At 31.0% G+C, this 21,783-nt stretch overlaps 1 long non-coding RNA gene across 1 annotated transcript in view; it reads left to right on the top strand.

The window, feature by feature from the left end:
* The first annotated feature begins 9,190 nt into the window (after positions 1 to 9,190).
* LOC110743131 overlaps positions 9,191 to 21,783 on the top strand; it is a 42,173-nt gene continuing 29,580 nt past the window's right edge. Inside the window, exon 1 of the long non-coding RNA XR_002521660.2 lies at positions 9,191 to 9,982. This is a non-coding gene — a long non-coding RNA (uncharacterized LOC110743131). The remainder of the gene's footprint in view (positions 9,983 to 21,783) is intronic.

Genomic DNA, 21,783 nt, shown 5'->3' with positions numbered 1-21,783 from the left:
TTTTATCACTAAAACCCGAAGAAAGCAAAAGTAGAATGTAAAATGTGACATTTCGGGCATTTTTATAAAAATTATTTAGGAAATAATATGCCAACCATAGTGAAAGAATGGCACAGGGATTCTGACAAGTAAAAGCAGTTTAGTGGGGATTAATTATAAATGAATGTGAAAAAAGGAAACAGATCTTGCTTTTTTTACTGCTAATTCTATATTGCTGTGTAATTCTGTGATGCTATTGGAAGAAGTAGAGGGAAAATTGAGCCTCTTTAAAAGTTCAAAGATAGGTTTAAATAATGAGTTGACTAAATTAAATTAAACCAATGTATGAAGTAAATTCATACCATTAAGTAATGCCATGAGGATTATTTATAAGAATGTCACAGTGAAAAATAGTTTTGTACCAAGTAATTTTTCCTCTCCTATAAATGTTTATTTACTTTGGTGAAACAATTTCTTAAAAACAAATATTTTAAACTAGTTTTTCAAAACTGAACAGATAATCGTTTTACTTCTACCAATAATTATGTCTTTATATTTACAGAAATAATTCTATAAAGGCAGTATAAAAATTATAAGTAATTATTTTATTTTGCATAAATAATCATTTGATTACTGAAGCATAATATATGAATACTCTTCTGTTAGTTTGCAAAACTATAAATGTGACAGTGGATCATAAAATTAACCAGTAACTTTTTAAAAATACAACATTTTGTATGTTTAACTTTATGCCTACTTATAGCTGTTTGTTTTCACATGCGTCTATGCAATTTAATTGCTATAACATTATTGCTAATTTTAAAAATTCCTTAAGAGTAAATAAAATAAGGTTTAGTTATATTAAATTATTAATCAATCGAGTTCATGCGATAAATTAACAACAAATCTACCAGCTAGTGGATAATCGCTATTAGCTTTTGAGAGTCTTCCAATCCACAATCTGTGTGTTTTAAATATTCATATCAGAGAACTCTTTGTAGAATAAGACCCAATTAGATATAAATAGGACATTGTATATATAATATGATCTAAGATACATATGCATGTATAATTTTTAGTAAAAATGTGTAGTTTGTAACTTTTTTATTTCTTTCATAATTTAGTATGTGCATTAGTCAGGGTTCTCTAGAGGGCCATAATTAATAGGATAGATGAATATATAAAAGGGAGTTTATTAAGGAGTATTAACACACATGATCACAAGGTGAGGTCTCACAATAGGCCGTCTGCAGACTGAGGAGTAAGGAATTCAGTCCGAGTCCCAAAGCTGAAGAACCTGGTGTCCAATGTTTGAGGACAATAAGCATCCAGCATGCAAGACAGATATAGGCTTGGAGGCTAAGCCAGTCTAATATGTCTATGGTCTTCTGCCTGGTTTTATTCTAGCCATGCTGGCAGCTGATTAGATTGTGCCCACCCAGACTGAGGGTGGGTCTGCCTTTCCCAGTCCACTGACTCAAATGTTAATCTACTTTGGCAACACCCTCACAGACACACCCAGGAACAACACTTTGCTTCCTTCAATCCAATCAAGTTGACAGTCAATATTCACCATCACAGTATGACTTTTTCAATATTATTTGATGGAAATCAGTAAGATCAATGAATTTAAATGCAAAAAGACTTTTGAAAAATTAATCATCATCATCTTAAAATTCACAGAAATAAAAAGGTAAAAATCTGTATATATATGTATATGTATGTCAAAGTGAAATTTCCACTCAGATATAATAGATATGCAACTCTGAGAAAGTAACTTTGCCTTTATTAATGTGTATATACATATATGTCTGTTTGTATATATTAAAATTTACATTCCATATGCATGTATATAAGAGGATTACCAGAGATCAACCCAGTAATATGTCTTACCATATTTTAAAAAATCTCTTTATACCTGCCTTGAAATCACTGTATGTTAAAGCCAAATGCCCAGTTTGCACGTATAACAATAAGTATGCTACTTTTAATGTTAACATAGGGCTTATATTTCTTGGGTAATTACACAATGACATAAAAGAGTGGGAACTCAAAAGCTCAGAAGTACAGTAAGCATAAATTTTAAAAGATTTTAGAAAATTAATTTGCCATGTTTAAAAAGATACTGTCACGTAAAGTAAACATAAATAATTTTTAAGAGAAAAATCAAGTTCATGCACCTGATCAAATAGTTTGCAGTGGAGATAGAATTTGAAGAAATTACATCCCAATCTCATATTATGTTATTTTCACTTGAGAGTGGTTTTTAAAAAAGCGCAGTTTAAAAAATTTTAAAGAGAGTACTAAGGTACTGACAGATGCAGTTACCAAACTTTCATTCTTTCTGGTGGAAATGTGAAATGGTATGGTTATTTAGGAAAACAGTGGGAACGATTTCTTATAAAGTTTAACTGATATCAAACATGATTTAACATGTGAAAAATTTTGTCGACACAAGAAACTTTGTGCAAATATTCACAGTAGCTCAATGTATAATTGACAAAAATTGGAAAAAGAGTCTTTCAACTGGTAATTGGATAACAAACTCTGGTAAACTCATGAAATATAAAAAGGAAAAAAAACTATTATACTGTTAGTATATATAATAGCATAGATGAATCTACAAGGCAATATACATGAAACTATCCAGACCCAAAGACTACATACTAAATGATTCCATTTATATAAACAAGATCAATAGTTGTCTGTATTGGGAGTGCGGGAGGCTACACAAGTGAATTTCTTTGAACAGTTAAACTGTTCCATATCTTGATTGTTATGATAAACACATGCTTTTATGTATTTGTCCAAATTTATAGAATTGTATAGCAAAATGATGAATTTCAGTGAAGGTAAATTAAACAGATAGATGTTAGATAGATAGATAGATAGATAGATAGATAGATAGATAGACAAATAGATAGATAGACAGATACACAGAAAGATAATAGGTAGATAGACTGAAAAGAAAGCAGGATTTTAAGACTATAATTGAAAATACTCTCCTTTCTTATTCACAAAATCCGCAATGCAAATTACATCATTCTTCAGAATAAACCTCTAAATAAATGTTAATATTGTAACATAAAAGAATGGGTTCAGGTATTTGAGAAGAGAAAGTGCAATTTCCATTTAGGTATAATAGATACGTAACTTGGAAAAAGTAACTCTGCCTTTATTAAAATCACTTAGCATAAAATGCAAGCTAATTGAAGCTAATAATTCTTACCATCAGTATTTGGAAAGATTCATATAACTTTGTATGCCTGGCAAATAGCAGAAACTCATAAAACATTTATTTTATAAATATTTTAATAATTATTATATTACTGTGGTTTGTAGTAATAATAACTATTTTACTCTTTTTTAAGGTAGATGCCAAAGTGAAGATACCAACATTAGCCAAAATTAAACTCCCTTTTTATAAAGAACAAGACATAATTTCAAATGAACATTTGCAGTTATTAGTACTTCTTAGTATAAGCTCTTATAATCTTCTCATTGTAGACAGAAAATGTTCTAAAATAACTTTATAGATATATATGTGATATATATTATGATATTTAAATACCCATGTAGATGTCAATAGACTTTGTTTAATGCAACAACCAATATCCATTAGTCTACAATATTAAATTCTTCTATAGTAAAAGAGCTGGTGTGTTATTGAGTCATTTCGCTTTTACTATATTTTATCCACTACATCTTTATTACTATTTTATAAGTATTTTTTGACTAATTTTATCTAAAGACAGGAAAAACAGCTTTTGTTAAAGAATGTGAAAACATACATAATGTGCATCTACTTGTTATTTATCATTTGTCTCTAAAAATTAACTCCCTGAGTGACATTTATAATATTGCAAGCAAAGAGGATATCTGTTCCTGTTTAAAAATTCAATCTATTCCTAACTTTTCTGTTGAAAATGTTGTCACAAACTAAACCCTTTTGATGCTTTATCATTTAAGACACATAATTTGAGAAATCCAGAAATCCAAGATAACTGGAAATATCAAGACAGTGATTTACTTTCTTTCACATAAAGGGATCATTGAAGTAGAAGTCCAAGGATGTTACGGAAGTTCCATGGACATCAGAGATCCAGGATCTTCTTGTTTCCTCACCACAATCATCAACTTCTCTGCCTTTTTTTGGTGAGTGGTTTCCACCTTCTGTATCAAATTACTATTTCAAAAGGAAAGAAAGATTATTCATGAAGAAAAAAAAAAACATAAACACACACACAACTCCTTGTTTTGACAATACCTTTTAAATAGCTCTTCTAGAAGCTCCACCCAGCAAATCTTCCTTTTGTTACCTTGGCTACCTGGACTGGAAGGAAAACTGTAAAATATTATTTATGAACCATGTTAAAATCAGTTTCTTATTAGCCACAATTACCCCCCCTCAAAGGGGGAGAACCGCAGGATCTTATCCACTTACTCTGTAATATCTATAGACTTTTACAGGCTATAGATTTGTGCTGGGTGGACTTAACACCATATCTGTAACCCATAAGGTAAAATTCAATCTTGCTTGGGTCCAGGAAGTTGAGGCTGCAGTGAGCCTTGTTCACACCCTGAACTCCAGCCTAGGCAACCGAGTGAGATCCTGTCTCAAAAACAAGCAAACAAAAATTTATGTTTTATCTTCTCATAATATACTACTTACTTACATAACGGAAAAAGAAGAACCAGAAAATCTCTCTGAGTTAGTAAAATGTAGAATAAAAAGTGCATAGTATCCACTAGATCATAGCTATAACCAATCTTGTTTTTACAGAAATTGACGCAAATGATGCTAACTTGGTTTTCATTTAGCATGGCACATAATTGATACTTAAAAAAAATCTGTCACAAAATTCATGCTCAATTAATACATACTTGAAGAACGAATAAACAAAGTATATATCTAAGTAAGAAGAAATATTAGTTTTTGTGTGTATTTAATGGGACAATAGAAGACAAATTTAGGTTTCAATTGCATGCCGGCTAAACATTGAGATTTTAAAAATCAATAAAATAAAAGACTTGTGATAATTAAACATTTATTATAAATGATCATTTTTATGACTTTTAGAAACATGATAAGTTAGAATTTTAGGCTGAAGATCTCCCTGATGGTATAAAAAGTTTCATGAAATAGGTTAGGAGACAAGAGGCTGAGAGCAAAAGAAATAAAAAAATCAATCATGTCATCTTTAAAATATACATATGATTTTTATCATTGTTAATATTATTAGTCTTTTGACTTATATAGTGACAATACATTCTAAATATTTTTATACTCAAAATAAGCAATTTCTAATCTGGCATATAAATACTCTTTAATCCATTAATTATTAACAATTAATGCACTATTAATTCTATCCACCATGGTTCTCTCTTATATAATTACTGTACAATATGAACTCTAGCCTATTGTACATACTTTAATAAATATTATCATTTAGTAGCCTTCTTATAATATTAATAATGTACTTAAGCTTTCTTTATGTATATATTTTTGGATTTCTTGTTTCTCCCCTTATCTTATCCTTATTTTAGCAAGAAGGGAAGGGAAATGGAGATAGTCATCATCTGTCCTTTTCTAAGTTGACAATCATTATCTACTAAATAATTTATAGCTTTGTGCAAATTGTTTAGTTTTGTTAATTTTCTGAATCTCATTCAAATTTCTGTATCATTTCTTCCTGACTGTTACCCCTGGATGCTTCCTTTATTTCATAAAGGCATTTCTCTCTTCCTTTAGTATTGGTATGGGGAAAAAAAGGATAACCCCTAATATGGGTGTGTGAGGGATGTATGAATACACGTGACTGTGTCTATGTGTTTATGTATCTGTGAGAGAGACAGAATGAGAAATAGAAAGAGAGATACCTTTCAACATTCCAATCTTGGCATAATTTTGTATTTTCTAAAGTATATGTTCTCCAAAACTTAGGCCTTGAAAATGTTTGCTAAAACGACTTACCATCTCAGTATAAGCAAACAACAAACCAAAATTCCAAATCTCATTGAAGTAAAGTTTCATTCTAGATTAAACAAGTATAATATTTATTAATTATATTGCCTTATATATTGTTATGGGTAATTTGATTCCACAGCTTCTCAAAATGGAGTAAAAATATGATGATTTATATACTGTTTTTAAGAAAAACATATTTGCAAGTTGTAGATTGCTTTAAACATAATCAATAGAAAGTCTTGTCATGTGTTAATTACAACAAAAATATATCACAATCAACAAAATATCTTGTAAACATAAATCCTCAAAGCAAGAATCACTTTAATGTTATTCTTTAAAACATGTCCAATTACAGAAGTGGTTGAAACTTAAGATGCAGAATTGAAAGCAAAGTATTATTTTTCAATGCATTAATTTAATCTACATAACAATGATAAATATAAAAATCAGAAAGGGGGTTAAATTCCCCTTATTTTAAATTATTAGAAAGCATATATATTGGTTATAATTTAGAATTTCAACATTATCAGGATTTTCGACGTTTTTAAAATAGATTAAAAGCTGAATATTTTACAGAAATAGTTAGGGCTCAGACTGATATGATCATAGATACATATATTTCACAATTGAGGAAAGTGAAAAAAAAACTGTGATTTGAAATCGTTTGCATACAAATATCTACTTCAAAGACGTCTGTTAATGCTTGTAGGATGATATTATGGATCAATCAATTCAGAGATATCACGTTATGTATTTGAACAGTTCAGACATTGAGGGTCTTGAGTGTTGAAGCTCCAAATTCAAAGAATAGTCAAGTGCTCAGTTTTATAAACACTTACTCAACTGAACTGATTTGAGAATTAGAGTTTCTCACTTGATGAACATCCAATGAGAGGATGTAGAATCTTATTCTTCAAACTATTTTTATCATCTTAAGATAAAGTCAGCACTAGGATTCTATTTGTTAATGTTCTGTGCACCAGGATAAATGTCTCAATTTCTTTAGGTGTTGCTTATCTAATATAGTTACAAGAATTAGCATTATCCTACTGCTCCTCTTGATATATGCTTCGGTTTATCAATTTTAGTTATCAATATTGTCCCCTAAAATCAGGTATCATACTTTAGGTGCTAGCAGTGTTCACAGCTGGAAGTCACCTTAAATATCAATGAAGTTGAATTTACTGTTGTCTATCACTGGGGCACTGTAATATGTAACTTTATCCGGTGGTCACTTATTTAGAAGCATCAAATATTCACAGGAGAGAGAAAAAAGAAAAAACACAGAATGTCTCTCTAGGCATGTCAGGGCAGCCAGGAATCCTGGCAGTCAGTCAGAGCAGATGGTGTAGACCAGGCTTTGGCAGAGTCAGATCCCTACACAGTTGGGATTCAAGAAAGTAGAGATGGACTAAACACAAGTCAAGCACTGGCTGGCCAACTAAATATATCAGAATTAACACAGACAAGAGGAGCATCAAGGGTAGTTCTAAATGAGCTGCTATTGGTGCTTTCTTCCGTTTCATAATAATTCTTTGAACTTAAGGCAAGAATAGCTTAATGCCTACACCCTTTGGAGCCGGACTTAAAGGGGCCTTAATGTGTTCAAGTGGAGTTGAATTCTATTCCTGACAGTAAGTTTAGCTGTGCAGGCATTTATTCTCACTTTTTCATTCAATTAAGGTATCCCCAGAAGTGAGCTTAAGATTTGAGACTATAATATTACTTTTATGTCCTCTGTTAATGTAAATATGACAAAACACCAAGTGCAATTCTAATGTTTAAAATTGACTGAAGACATAATGATCTGTTTAAAACTAGAAGGAGAACCAGCTGAGTTGGATTTAGCATGAGGGGGTAATGAAAGATGCAATTCATATGGATTCATAAAGTATTTGCAAGAGTAATTTTGTTTATATGAGATTTTCTTCTGTACAGGATTAATAATCTATAATTCTCATGTTAGATTCTACTACTGTTGTTACCATAGCAGCAACAATATACTACTATAGGGGACTCTGCTATATTCAAGGAGAGCAAGCATTCACAAACAGATGAATATCCAAGTCTGAAATTGCAGTTTTGTTCTGCGTCACTAAATAAGTCCCACTGGGGACAAGAAGTAAAGATAAATATATGTATTGTTAGCAAGATTGACTGGACCTTCTTAGTGGTCCTAGAGATTTGGACTAGATTTTGACAGTATTCTTATTATTGACAAAGTGTCATATAAAATGTCCCCATGTTAGTTAAAATAGACCTTATATAGCATGGGCAATGTGAGTCAATTAAACACTCAATTAATTTAGACAACTCATATGTTCATTTATTATTTTATTCCAGTAAACACTAGTATTAACTTAGCATGTAATATACATCATGTGCTGTTTGTGAAATGTTGGAAATAGCAGTGAATCGGAGATCTAATTCTTTAAATATTCTTCTATTTTAAGATGTCTAAAAACTCAACAAAACTAAAGGTAAATAAACAAGACTGATTTTAAATAAGACAAAAATACTTGAACAAGCCAAGAGAGAGAAAGTGTATAAGGTGGTAAACTTGGAGTTGAGACATGAGCTAGGAGGGACAATTCAACAGCATAATTAATTGCTCTCTCGGTAAATAACAGATTATACATTGCAAATAACTGAGGGGGTCTATTGACTGTTGGGAACAGAAAATATATTTGGATTTGTGTATCTTAAAACCTCCACTGGGTGATTGATTAATTTTATTACATACTTAAACTTTTTTTTAAAAAAGCTAACACTTTTTAATCTCATTTGTTTTTTTCTTATTGTTACAGTACCATTTAAGATTTCCTGTTATAAACAGAAATGTGTCATTGGAATCTTTAGCATCATATTCAAAACTGATTTATTCTTTAACACAGTTGTATCTAAATAGTATAAATAACTAAATTTTATATTATGATATTATCCATAAAATAAACAAGATAGAGAAGATCTAGAAAAGACGTGTTTTTTTTCCAGAAAATAAGTAGTTGAAAATTATAATTTCTAGATGATTTCCAGTTAAAATGTAATTTTCTCTCAAAATGCAATAGTTTTGATAGATTATTTTTATATCAACATTTCTTAATTAAAGCCAGAAGACAAACATTATTTTTTTATGCTCACATGTGAAAAATAATAACTGGCTAATAAATCAATAAGTATATCGGTAGATAAATATAGAAAGATTTGAATTTTATTTTTAATAATTAATAAGGAGGTATATTTGTACTTGCTAATACAGATGGTAATTTTGCATAGCTTCTAAACTGCTATTTATCTTCACCACAAATATAAAATACTTTCTTTAAAAGTACACTCAATAAATGACAAAATTGAATTGATCAAAAACTAAATACTGTTTTTGGCTGTGTTAATTTTGGTTGTTCTAAGTAGTAAAGCAATTTGATCATGTGGCCAATTTGTTCAATTTTGCATGAAATTGGTCAATGAGGTAGATAATGCATCCCAATTTGGAGGAATAATAATTGGTGGTGCACTTACACTCAGACGTAGCTTATCTTTATATATGTATTGCATAAAAAACTAATTTCAAAGAAAATGGAAACAATTGCCCAAAACATCATATTCAGAGCTTTTTATTGTGTCTGAAATGTATTAACGCACATAATTCATGAAAAAGTCAAATATGTCCCCTATACTCCTACTTCTATGTATAGTGTTGACTTTAACTATGTTGCTTTTAGAAAAAACTTTTACATATTAAAATGAAATACATCTGAATAATATTAGAAAACATTAAGTATATATTCTATAGTTTCATGTCATGACTGGATTTCCTCTTCTTTTTCATGAATGATTGTAACTTTTATCTGATGCATCGTAATCTGTCATCAAGGAAATCGTCACCTATGCCAGCATCCCACTGCTCGTATTCAATTTGAAAACAGTATGTGAAAGTTTGTCAAATTCATATGTTTTCAGCACGCTACTTTGTCATCGTTTTTCAGGTTAAAAAGCCACCACATCTACGGCTGTAGTGTTCCCAGCAGAAAACAGGTGTGTATTGATTAGATCGTCAGCAGGGAAACAACAGTTTTGTCTCTTCCTTACCATGTCATTATAATGTAAAGTAGCAGCTAAAATATGGCATCAAGCTGATATGTAGTGAACTGAAGGTAAAGTTTCCAGGTGTTTGGGAAGTTTTCAATGTGAATTGGCACAAAGGTTTAATTTTCCTCTTTTAATGACAGCATTTTGCTTGTTGCCTATTTTAGGAGCTTCTACATTTTTTACAAGTATTCCATTCTCTCTCTCTCCCACACGCTTTCTCTTTTTTCTCTCATATATATGATATATATATGTATGTGTGTGTGTGTAAATATGTCGTGTGTGTGTGTGTATATATGATACACACACACACACACATATATATATATATATACACGATAGCTGGAAAGCTGCATGCTAACCTGTTAGCAATAGTTGGAGGAGGCACATGGCATTATAGCTAATCTTACCCTCTATATATTTGTTTATTTTTATTTAGAAGTTTTCTCCACCAAACATATTTCATTCATAAAAATAAGTTAATAGAAATATAAGACTTCTAAACATAGACACTTAAGATGCATGCTAAAGTTAATAGGGTTATATCTAGGTTGAGGTAAATATTATTTTTAATTAGTTTGTATTATTCTTTATTTAGAATATGTAATGCATCTTAGAATTGTCAACTAAAATATACTTTGCCAATGTGAAAAAATATTATTTCAGAGCATGATTTATTGATTAGGACTGCCATTGTACATAAAAGGACTATCGGTTTTGATCAATAGCCAGAAAAATTAATTTTCTGGAAAAAGGTTAATTTGGAAGATAATAAATTAGAAATTTACTACATTAAAATATATTATATATTAGAACAGCTTAAATAAATATTTTATATATAGCAAAATAAATTTTCAAAATACATGAACCTCCATCAATAGAATAAAGAGGAATAATTACGTGGAAGAGTGAAGAATTAAAGAAAGACGGGTAATCTGATTCTAAATGATCACGCTCTTCTGATTTTCACTTCTTTTTTTAGAAAAATCAAATATCCTTTTAGGTGACTACAGATATTTATTGTGTGTCTTAGAGATATTATCATAATTTATTAAAACAACCATATGGCTGAAAAAAATCTTGGACATGATTCTTAGTTACTCAGCTTGCATTTCTCGAGTTTCTACTAAGTGGTAGGCACTGGGTTTCCTCTGTGAATGTAAAGAATAAAAAACAGCAAGCAATGAATATGTTTTCTCCCCGCAAGTCATGAACAGACTAAAGACAAAAATGGACAAATGTAATCCCAAAACTGAGTATTAATGATTTTATGAAGGTAATCATAAAACGATACAGAAACACAGAAAAAAACTAAAAGTTTCTTTTTGAATGGCCCCAGACTTTTTATCCTGGCTACTAACTTAGTCCTGACTTACAGCTGCCAAAGTTCTTCAAAACAGGTTCTATTTCATGTATCAAAATGTTTTTCTCTATATTAATAAGCCTTTAAAATATATGCCTACCAAAAAGCCTGATAAATACATTATTTTATAAATTTTAGTATTGACAGGCCTCCTGGTAGCAGTAATAATAGTAGCAGCAGAAATAGCAACAATAATGTGTCATGCATTGATTGAAGTCTTTGAATCTCAGATACGCCCTGACTATATCCAGGCATCACCTCATCTGATTCTCATACAAACATCTGCAGTAACAAGGAAGTGAAAACTGAAGCTCAGAGAGGGTCAGAATCATATTCTAGTATCAAATCATTAACTACTCTGTTTTTTTTTCCAACGCCTGAGGCAATTTTTATTATACTGATGCTCATATTACATAATGTTTTGAAGTATGGAAGTTGCTTTAATGTAAGTTATTCCACTTGTTTATTACAGATATTTTGAGAAGGCAATAGGAGCAATATTTTAAAAGTCAGGCTTAAGTTATAAAAGTCATATAGTAAATCTTTCTATTTTTATGTATATATCCTCTGAGTTCTGAAAAAAGGTATGTCATACAAACATAATTTAAATCAAGTTCCAGAACATTTCCTTCACCCCAAAATTTCCTTCATATTCCTTTATAACCACGTCCAACCCAAGTCCCTGCCTGGCAACCACTAATCTGTTTTGTGTCATAATTATGATTTTAGAGAAAATCACATAGAGCCATTTAGTACGTAGATTTCTGAAAAGAAAAAAAAAAAAAAGAAAAAGAAAAAGAAAAGAAAAGAAAATGAAAGAAAAGAAAAGAAAAAATAAGTAAAGACAGGTCTTGCTATGTTTGAGACCAGGCTGGTCTCAAACTCCTGAGCTGGAGTGATCCTCCCACTTTGGTCTCCTAAAGTCTGGGATTACAGTTGTGTGCCACTGCACCCAGCCTGTAGGCTTCTTTAGTCTGTTTTATTTCACATAACAATGCATCTGTATTTGGTCTGTGTTGTGCCATGTATCAGTTGTTCCTTCTTTTACATCATTGGATAGTATTCTATTATGTGGAAAGTTGTAGTAAATGTTGCTCATCTATTCACCAGACTGGGATTTGATGTATTTCCATTTTTTTTTCCAATTATGACTAAATTTTCTATAAACATATATATCATTTTCTGTTTGGCCATTTACTATTATTTCTGTTCACTACCTAGGAGGGAGATTAATGGCTTAGGATACATTAATATTTACTTAACTTACCAATAAACTATTGAATGATTTTTCCAAAGTGATTACATCATTTTTCAACCCCACTAGCTATGTATGTGGATTCCATTTGTTCTGCATCCTCTCCACCACTTGAAATTGCCAGATCTTTAAAAATTTTAGATGTTTTTGTAGGTATGTAGAGTTAATCTGCGTTTAGCTAAGAGCTAATAATGTTGAGCATATTTTTACATTTTATTTTACACTCATATATCTGTTATAAAATTTTAATTCAAATCTTTTGCCCTTTTTTTTTTTTACTTTTTATTTTTGAATAGAATTAGATCTATAAATCTATTTTCAAGACAGTACAATTCCCATACAAACTACCCCAGGTTTCCCAATTGTTAACATCTAGTATTAATAAGATATACTTATTACAATTAATGAAACAATGTTGATATAGTATAATTATTAGCTAAATCCGTATTTTATTCAGATTTGCTTAATTTTTACCTACCATCACTTTTTTGTTTCAGTATCACATACAGGATATCACATTACATTGAAACAGTCATTTTCCTAGTGAAGAGTTTCTTGACTATGAAGGTTTCTCAGACTTTTCTTGTTTTCCATAACCTTAAGAGTTTTGAGGATTAATAGGTATTTTGTAGAATGTTCCTCAATTGGGATTTGTCTGATGTTTTTCCTATTGTTAGACTAGGAGTTATGGGGTTGGGGAGGAGGAACATGAAGGTAAAAATGTCATTCTCATTACACCATATTAATGGTGCATACTATCAACATGTTTTATCACAATTGATCCTAACTATGATCACCTTACTGAGTTAATGTACTTGTCTCTTTTTCCATAACTGGAAGAAAGTCGCTATTTGGAGTCCAAGCTTGAGAAGTGGGAAGTTATGCTCCCTAAGCTTGAGGACAGATAATCTCTGTACATTATTTTCAATTTTTTTGGTGCAGAAGTCTTTGTTTCTTCCCTCTTGTCGATGCATGTATTCATTCATTCATTTATTCAATCCTTTATTTCAAAATGGACTTATGAATCTTTATTTCACTCTTTGGGTTATAATAAAATATTGCTTTAATGGCCTTTGGGAGCTCTTGAGAATGATTCCTGTTTGCTGTTGACATACTCCCATTAATGAGGCGTTTGTTTTGTGCATTTATTTTAGTACTTCCTTACTTCTGGCACCATAAGAGATTCTATTTTCATCTTTAATATTTCTTGCCCCAATGTTTGAATCAGCCACTTCTCCAAGAAATCCTGGTTCCATTTATGTAGAATGGTCAAAGTAATCAAGACCTGGATACATTAAATATGACTGAAGCATTCATTCTAGGCTTTTTAAACTAACAGAGCAAGAAGAAACATGTGTGCTAATTGACACATGTATATACACATATCAGTGTATATTTCTATATGTAACTATATATATAGTTTTATATACATATATAACAAAAAATTGTTTAGCATTGTAAAAAAATATATATATATATATATAAATTATGAGTTCATACCAATGTCCTCTACTTTCATCCATTTCCACCAGAATCATTCTGGGCCCCCTTATCCATCTGTAACCTTCCAGTCCAACAGTGAGAAACCTGTCTCCCATTATTCAATTTCAATTTTCTTAATTACTCAAGCCAGTATACATGAAGAGAGGTTTCAGACTGTAGTTCCATGGGAAACAATTTTATTACCTAAAATTTAATAGTGATTTACAGTTTTTTGTCTTTAGTTTTAATAATTCTACATATTTCCAAAATTACGTGTCAATACCCCATGCAACAGTGAATTTATTCCATGCAACAGTGAATTTATTTATTTATAAGGCAGTTAGAATCTTGCTATAGTATAATTTCAGTCCTGAGATCCTCTGAACATCTAATCGATTTTTTTTTTCAATTTGCACACACTGAGATCTTGGTGATGTAAATTTCTATGGGTTTTGATATGAGTTTTATGTACCATAATTACACTATCATATGGAAAAGACCGATTTGTCCGAAAATGTCCCATGTATTTCACCTGTTTAACCCGTTTACTGCTGCTTTAATTTATGTTAATCACTAATCTCGATAAGAACCTATAGAGTCTGTATAAGTTTACCTATTCCAGAGAGATGGAATGTAGCCTTTTCTGATCAGGTTCTTTCCCTTTACAACATACATTTAAGATCTGTGCATGCCTTTGCATGGCTTGACAGCACATTTCTATATTGCTGAATAGCATTCTATTGTATGATGAACCACAGTTTGTTTATCCATTCACCTGTGGAAAAATATCTTGATTGCTTCCAGTTTGCAGGACCTGCAAATAAAGATGGTATAAACATTCATGTGCAGGTTTCTGTGTGGACATAAGTTTTCAGACCATTTCAGTAAATGTCAAGGAGCACATTTGATGGATTGTTTGATAAGACAATGTTTAGCTTTGTAAAAAATTGTCAAATTGTCTTCGAAGGTGGTTGTACCACTTGACATTCTGATCAACAGTGAATGAGAATTCCCATTGCTTAATATCTTTAAGAACATTTGGGAATGTCAGTATTTTTTTTTAAATTTTGTAATTCTAATAGAACTTTCATGGTTTCTCGTTTTAATTTGTACTGCCCTAATGACAGATAACATCGAGAATGTCTTCATACACTTATTTTTCATCTGTATATTTTCTTTGGTAAGGTGTCTCCTCAGGTTCATCTTTTTAAAATTTTTCTTAATTAGGTGGTTTCCTTTTTATTGAATTCAAGGAGGTTTATATATTTTTACACAAACCCTTTATAACTAAAATGATTTATCATATGTGTCTTTTGCAAATATTTCTCCCAGTCCACAGCAATTCTCTAAATCCTCTTTACAGTTTCCTTAGCAGAACATAAAGTTTTAAATTTAGTAGAAACCAATCTACACATTTATCTTATGTGAATCATACTTTAGTTGTTCTATCTAAAAACGCATCACCCAGTCATCACTAAAGTTGGGTAGATTTTCTCCTATGTATTTGACATTTAAGTCTATAATACATTTTTATTTTAATTTTGTTAAAGGTTTGAAGTCTTGTCTGTTTTTGTTTGTTTGTTTGTTTGTTTTTGTTTTTCTGGCATATGGATGTCCAATTGTTACAGCATCATTTATTAAGGAGGGCTATCATTTTTGTATTGAATTGCCTTTGTGCTGTTGTAAAAAATCAATTTTCTGTATTTGTGTAGGTCTATTTCTGAATTATCTATTCTGTTTCATTGATCTATGTATCTATTCTTTAACTAATTCTAACTTTACTTGAATTACTGAAGCTTTATAGTAACTCTGTAAGTCATGTATTGTAAGTTTTCAAATTTCTTTTTCTTCAATATTAGGTCGGCTATTCTAAATCTTTGCCTTCCATCCAAATTTTAATGTTAGTTTGCTAGTATCTACAAAATAGCCTCCTGAGCTTTGAGCTGGCGATGCATTGAATCTGCAGATCAACTTGGAAAGAATTAGCATCTTAAACATATTAAGTCTTCCAGTTAATGATTATGACATATCTTTATCTTTCCATTTATTTATAACTTCTTTTATTGTTTTCATCAGTGTTTTATAATTTGCTTCATAGAGATACATTATATGTATTGTTAGACTAACACTCAAGTATTTATTGTTTTTGTCTTTGATGGGGGTACAGTTGTAAATCATATTATATTTAATTTCAAATATCATGTGCTCATTGCTGGTGCATAGGAAGGCTATTAACTTTCATATATTGACCTTGTATCCTGCCACCTTGCTATAAATATATTTTCTTTAGTACATTTTATTTTTTATTTTTTAAAATAGAGACAGGGTTTCACTATGTTACCCCAGGCTGGTCTTGAACTCCTGGCCTCAAGCTATCCATGAACAGATACTTCTTTTGAGAAGTGTCTGCTCATGTCTCAACCTCCCAATGTGCAGGGATTATAGGAGTGAGCTACCATGCCCCACCAATCTCACTATGTTTATCTACCACTTTCAGGAGTTGTTTTGTGGATTCTTTAGTATTTTCTACATAGTCATATTTTTCAATAAACTTATCTTTAGACCTGTGTTACCAATTTATGGGCATAGATATATTTGTAGTCATAACTACTCTTTAAATGTCCATATAAGCAATAGTAATGTCCCCTTTTTCATTTGTAATATTGGTACTTTGCATCTTCTTTTAATTTTGGTTAGTCTGGCTAGAGGTTTACTAATTTTATTAATCTTACAAACCAACTTTAGTTTTCCTTGATTTATTCCTATTGTTTGCCTATTTTCAATTCATATTTCTGTTCTAATTTTTATTTTTTCTTCTGCTTGCATTTACCTTAAATTACTCTTATTCCTATAATTTACAAAGGTGAAAACTTGATTATAGATTTTTTTTTCTTTTTCAACTTTTATTTTAGAGTCAGCGGTACATGTGCAGGTTTGTTACACAGGTATATTGTGCGATGCTGCAGTTTGAGGTAAAATTATCCTGAGCATAGTACCCAACAATTAGCTTTCCAACCCTTGTCCTCCTCCCTCCCTTACCCCTTTAGTAGCCCCTAGGGTGTAATGTTGCACCTTTATGTTCATGAGTATCCCGTATCTCTTTCCCACTCATAAGTGAGAACACGTGGTATTTGGTTTTCTGTTTCTGCATTAATTTGCTTAGGATAATGGCCTCCAGCTCCAACCACATTGCTGCAAAGGTCATGATTTAGTTATTACTCTTTTTTGCTGCATAATATTGCATGGTATATATGCATAACATTTTCTTTATCTAGTTCACTGTTTGTGGGCACCTAGGTTGATTCCATGACTTTGCTATTGTGAATAATGCTGTGATGAACATGTGAGTGTGTGTGTCTTTTTGGTAGAAGAATTTGTTTTCTTTTGGATATAAACCTAGTAATGGGGTTGGTGGGTCAAATACAAGTTCTCTGAGAAATATCCACACTGCTTTCCATAGTGGCTGAACTAATTTACATTCCCACCAACAGTATATAAATGTTCCCCTTTGTCTGCAGCATCTGTTATTCTTTGACTTTTTGATAATAGTCATTCTGAGTTGTGTGGAGATGGTATCTCATTGGGGTTTTAATTTGCATTTCTCTGTTTCTCTGATGATCAGAGATAATAAGCATTTTAATGTGCTTGTTGGCTGCTTGTGTCTTCTTTTGAGAAGTATCTGTTCATATCTTTTGCCCATTTTTTAGTGGGGTTATTTGTTTTTTGCTTGTTCAGCTGTTGAAGTTCAGATTCTGGATATCACGCGTTTGTCAGATGCATAGTTCACAAATATTTTTCCCTATTCTGTAGGTTGTCTGTTTACTCCTTTAATAGTTTTGTTGTTGTTGTCGTTGTTGTTGTTGTTGTCTGTAGTGGTGGTGTTTTTTTTTTTTTTTCTTTCTGTGTGCAAGCTCATTTGTTTAATTGTCATTGTTTTTGTTTTTGTTGCAATCGCCTTTGAGGACTTACTCATACATTATTTCCCAAGATCCATGCCCAGAATAGTGTTTCTTGGGTTTTCTTCTAGGATTACTGTAGTTTGAATCATATTATTTATATCTTTAATCCGTCTTTAGTTAATTTTTGTGTATGGTGAAAAGGTAGGGGTCCAATTTCATTCTACATATGGCTCACTAGCTATCTCAGCACCATTTTTTGAATAGGAAGTCCTATCTTATGGCTTATTTTTGTCAACCTTGTCAGAGGTTAGATGTCTGTGTATGTGTGACTTTATTTCTGGCTTCTACATTTTGTTTCATTTATCTATGTGTCTATTTTGTATAAGTACCATTCTATTTTTGTTACCTAGTTTTAGAGTTTGCTTGAAGTTGGAGAATGTTATGCCTCCAGTTTTGTTGTTTTTTTTGCTAAGGATTGCTTTGGCTATTCAGGCCTTTTTTGTTCCATATGAATTTCAGAATATATATTTTTATTTTTATTTTTTTGCAATTCTGTTTTGGTTACCTAGCTTTATAGTTTGTTTGAAGTTGCAGAATGTGATACTTCTGGTTTCGTTGTCTTTTGCTAAGGATTGCTTTGGCTATTTTAGGCCTTTTTTGTTTCATATGAATTTCAGAGTAGTTTTTTTTGTTGTTGTTTGTTTGTTTTTGTTTTTGTTTTTTCAATTCTGGGAAAAGCAATGTTAGTAGTTTGATAGGAATAGCACTGAATCTGTAGATGGCTTTGGGCAGTATAGCCATTTAACAACATTGATTCTTCCAATACATGAGCATGGAATGCTTTTTTGTTTGTTTGTGTTATGTATGATTTCCTTTTGCAGGGTTTTGTAGTTCTCCATATAGAGATTTTTTTGTCTTCTTGGTTAGATGTCTTCCTACACATTTTATTTTTGTGAGGGCTATTGTAAATGGGTTTGTGTTCTTGATTTGGCTGTCAATTTGAATGCTATTGGTATATAGAAATGCTACTGATTTTTGTATCTTGTATCTGAAACTTTGCTCAAGTCATTGATCACTTCCAGGAGTCTTTTGGTGGAGTCTTTAGGGGTCTCTAGGTATAGAATCGTATCATCCGCTAGAGGAGATACTTTGTTTTTTTTTCTTTTCCTTTTTGGATGCCTTTTCTTTCTTTATCTTGACTGATTGCTCTGGCTAGCACTTCCAGTACTATGTTAAATTGAAATGGTGAGAGTGGCATTCTTGCCTTGTTTCAGTTCTCAGGGGGAATGGTTCCAGTTTTTGTCCATTCAGTGTGATTTTGGCTTTCACGTTCTCAGAGGTGGCTGTAATTTTGAGGTTTGTTCCTTCACTACTTAGTTTCTTGAGGGTTTTTTTTTTTTTTTTTTTTTTTTTTTTTTATCATGAAGGGATATTGAATTTCATCAAAAGGTTTTTCCACATCTATTGAGATAATCACATGGTTTTTGTTTTAAATCTACTTAGGTGTTGAATTACATTTATTGATTCGTATATGTTGAACCAATCTTGCATCTGAGAAATGAAGCCTACTGGATCACGGTGAATTAAATTTTTGATGTGCTGTTGAATTCAGGTTGTTAATATTTTGTTGAGGATATTTATGTCTATGTTCATCAGGGATATTGGCCTGTAGTTTTCTTCTTTCACTGTGTCTTTGCTAAGTTTTGTTATCAGGGTAATGCTGGCCACATAAAACAAATTAGGGAGGACTCCCACCTCCTCAATTTTTTGGAATAGTTTCAGTCGAAACGGTACTAGGTCTTCTATGTATGTCTGGTACAATTCAAGAGTGACTCCATCTGTTCTAAAGATCTTTTGTTAGGTTCTTTATTACGGATTTAGTTTTGAAACTCGATATTAGTCTGTTTGGTGTTTCAGCTTCTTCCTGCTTCAATCTTGGAAGACTGTGTGTTTCTAGGGATTTATTCACTACTTCTAGAATTTCTAGTTTTTATACATAGGGGTTTCCATAATAGTGTCTGAGGATCATTTGTATTTCTGTAGGATCAGTTATAACGTCACCTTTGTCATTTATGGCAAATTGTGGTTATTTGGATCTTCTCCCCTCGCTTTTTTTTTTTTTTGTTAATCTAGCTAAGTGTCTATTGATCTAAGTTATCCTTCTATAAAACTAACATTTGTGAATGTACTCCCAGCTTTCAATGTAAGAATGCCATTTCTCTAAAATTTCTAACTTCTCAAAAAACAAACAACAACAACAACAAAAAATAACTTTTGGTTCAGTTGATTATTGGGTTATAGATTTTAGATCTTTCCCTTTTTTCTAATATAGTCTTTAGTGCTATAAATTTCCCTCTAAGTGGTGCTTTTGCCATACTTCACAATTATTCAAAAGGTATATTGCATTTTTATGTAGTTCAAAATATGTTCTAAGAGTCCTTAAGATAACTAATTTGAATTATGTATCATTTAGAAGTATCTTGATCAGTTTCCAAATTTGGAAGTTTTTTTCAACTATATTTCTATTACTGATTTTAGTTTAATTCCATTTGGTCCAAAAACGTATTTTTATGCTTCATATTCTTTTTAATTAAATTTTGTTTTAAAAATCACACTGTTGATATCCTGTGTTCCATGTAAGCTTGAAAAGAACGTGTGTTTTTTGTTGTTGAATAGAGTATTCTACAAATGTAAATTAGAACAAGGTGATTGCTAATGCTGTTCATGTGATTTATATGTTTACTATTTTTGCTATTATTGATGTATTAGTTATTTTCAGAGGGATGTTGAAATCTTCACCTATAAAGGTAGATTTATGTAATTTATCTTTCAGTCTGATGTTATTTTACTCATATATTTGATGCTCTGTTACAAGTGCATCTAAATTATTGCTTCTTCTATCATCTTGGAGAATTGATTCTTTTATCATTATGTAATGCCTCTTCTTATCCCAAGCAGTTTTTCTCTTTCAGAAGTCTACTTTGTCTTAACCTAATATAGCTACTCCTGCTTACTGTTATTAATGTTAGCATGATATATTTTTTTTATATATTTGCTTTTAACTTATTAGTATCATTATATTTAAAATGTGTTTCTTATGGATAACATATACTTAGGTGTAATTTTTGATCCATTCTAACAATCTTTTAATTAATGTATTGAGACAGCTTATATTTAACAGTGATTATTTGTAAAAATTTTATTAATAGCTTCCATGTTTTGCAACTGATTTCTCCTGGTTGTATTCATTCTTCTTTTTCTTTATTCCCTTGACTTTCTTGCCTTATCTTGTTTTCATTTATAATGTAATGTAATGATATTTTATTTTATCTCTTCTTTTAGCATCATAACTATATTTTTGAAAATATTGCTTTTCATGGCCAACCCAAAGTTTTCAATACATATTTTAAGTAATCCCCCACTGTCAATTGATACCATCTATCACATGTACTACATTTAACAATGTGCTCCCAATTATTTTCTAAAGTAACTTGTGTCATTGCTGTTATTTATTTGATTTATCCACAGGCTACAATTAAATACTTTCTTGCTAACATTTCTTTAAACAAACAGTTATTATTTAGATCAATTAAAACTAAGAGAAATAAAAGTTTACATTTTTCCTTTATGTATTTTTTCTTTAAATCTCTTCATTTCTTTATGTAGAATCAAGTCTGTGACCTATATAATCTTCTATATGCCGGAAGTTTGTTTAATATTTCTTGAAGGACAGGTGTACTGGTGATAATTT

This window comes from Papio anubis, chromosome 6, assembly GCF_008728515.1.
Source record: "Papio anubis isolate 15944 chromosome 6, Panubis1.0, whole genome shotgun sequence".
NCBI classification, from domain to species: Eukaryota; Metazoa; Chordata; class Mammalia; order Primates; family Cercopithecidae; genus Papio; species Papio anubis.
Note: the sequence above shows the minus strand (reverse complement) of the source record. Positions and strands in the feature narration are given on the sequence as shown.